Below are 2,167 nucleotides of genomic sequence, written 5' to 3' on the forward strand. Positions count from 1 at the left end.
TTTCACCCCAATCCCCATTTGCTTATTTAAGAATTTCTGGAAAAGTCGACTAACTTGAGTCTCCTTGCTCTACTATAATGGCATCATCTGAAAGGAAGAAGGAAGACGTGAAGCCCAAGTTTCCTTTCCTTTCACCATCTTAGTTTATGCAAAAACAATATTGTTGATGAGCAGATCCTGCGGAAGAAGCTGCGTTGGAGAAGAGACCTGGTGGGGTTGTGGAGCATCCCACTGTTCACCAGAAGGTCGGCTTTCAAACCTATGGGGGAATGAGAGGACTGTGTGCTCCTCAAGAGATTTACAGTCTCAGAAACGCTAAGAAAGTAATTCTGCTCTGTCCTAAAAGTTAGAATGGACTCAGTGGCAATGTTGGGTTTTTTTTATGCTCCCAAGATCAGCAGCTCTAGACCACCGGTTTTTTCCTCCTATAAAGATTCACAGTCCTGAAAACAGAAGCAGCTCTATTTGGTCCTATAAGATTGCTATGAGTGAAAATTGACTCACGGCAGTGAGTTTCAATGCCATTTCTTCCCATTGTACTTTGACTAGGTTCCTGTGGAGCAGAGCCCCTTCAATGGCACCTAACAAGTGGAGCTCACAAGAAGATAGCAACTGTGCAATGTGATTACCAAAGGCAATATGCATCCACAGTTGATATAAAATGAAATCCTTTATTTTTATCGTGGGCCCTGCTAATCCCTATAATTCATCCCTCCCCAATCGACATAAGCAGCTCCAATTTGTCATGGAGGTATTTTAATTTTGCTGCAAGCCTCCAGCGCGTCTGGGTCTGGGGTGACCTTGTGCATTCCTTCAGAGCGTGCGAGAACAGTGTTGAAGCGGTTTGAGGCCTTGCTCTGCACCCTCTCCAGAGTGAGGGTATAGAAATTTCAGACAAACGAGGGAAAAAAAGATATTTTAAGTTTGTGTCTGAAAAAATGAAAATAAGATGAGATGGCACAGCACTAGATGATTCATGAGCATTTCTCCCAGTCAAAGAGTCACTCTATGAATATGAGTGGCCAAAGCAAAATTCACTCTCCAAACTCACTGCCACTGAGTCCATTCAGATTTATAGCACCCCAAAGGTCTGTTCACTTCTAGAATTATGGGTTTTCTGTAAGGGGGAATTTCCCCCAGCCCCACTGCATTTAATTTCATTTAAGATTGAAGTTGTGGAGGATTTCATCTTCCTTGGATCCACAATTGATGCTCATGGAAGGAGCAAACAATAAAGCAAAAGGTGTTCTGCGTTGGGTAAATTTGCTGGATAAACCTCTTTAACCTGTTGAGGAGCAAGAGTGTCACTTTGACGACTAAGGTGCGCCTGACCTAAGCCATGGCATGCCAATCACCTTATGTGTGTGTGAAGTTAGACACTGAGTAAGGAAGATGGAAGAGGAATTGATGCATTTGAATGACAGTCCTGGTAAAGTGTATGAAAATACCCGCCCCCTTACCAGAACGGATGAACATAGTGGCTGGAACAATGGGCTCAAGTATACCAACAGCTGTGAGGACGGCACAGACCAGACAACGTTTTGTTCTGTTGTGCATAGGGTTGCTATGGGTCAGAACTGACTGGACAATACCTAACAACAACCAAGTGGAGGGGCATTGAGAAAGAGGTAGGCCCTCGGTGGGACAGCGGCTGCAACAGCGGCTCCAGCATAGAAACAGTTCTGAGGCTGGTGCAGGACCGGGCAGGGGTTTGCTCTTTTGTGCACAGGTTTGCTGTGAGTCAGAACTGACTCAACGGTGCCTAACGGTGCAGGAGCAGCAACAACGACCGATCTTTCAATATTAGAAAGTCATCACATTTTATATTACAATGCAATATTAATTAAGAGAAAACATTTTACAGAATCTAACAGTTTCCTAATTGATAACAGGAATAGGAACAAACCTCAATTTACTCGTTTGTCAATTATTCCTCTTGAACATTCCACAAAGCCATATCCAGGAAAGTTAAAGGGAAGGAAGGGGAGAGAGAGATGGGGCAAGGAAAGGAAAGGGGAAGAGAAGTGAGGGAAGAGAAAGAGAAAGAAAGGGCAGGAAGGAAAGGTAGAAATAGCTTACCCAAAATAGATATGGGGGACATGTCTTACTAACACTTACACCACGGTGCTTCCTGGCGGATGCAGCTGCAGGGTAATATGATACCTGG

General features: G+C 44.1%; 1 non-coding gene across 1 annotated transcript; it reads left to right on the forward strand.

Moving 5' to 3' along the window:
- The first annotated feature begins 765 nt into the window (after positions 1 to 765).
- Positions 766 to 900, forward strand: LOC142449662 (small nucleolar RNA SNORA9). Its single transcript, XR_012784787.1, has one exon. It is a non-coding gene; the product is annotated as a small nucleolar RNA SNORA9 (small nucleolar RNA).
- The last annotated feature ends 1,267 nt before the right edge of the window (positions 901 to 2,167 follow it).

Source organism: Tenrec ecaudatus, chromosome 5 (assembly GCF_050624435.1).
Source record: "Tenrec ecaudatus isolate mTenEca1 chromosome 5, mTenEca1.hap1, whole genome shotgun sequence".
NCBI lineage: Eukaryota > Metazoa > Chordata > Mammalia > Afrosoricida > Tenrecidae > Tenrec > Tenrec ecaudatus.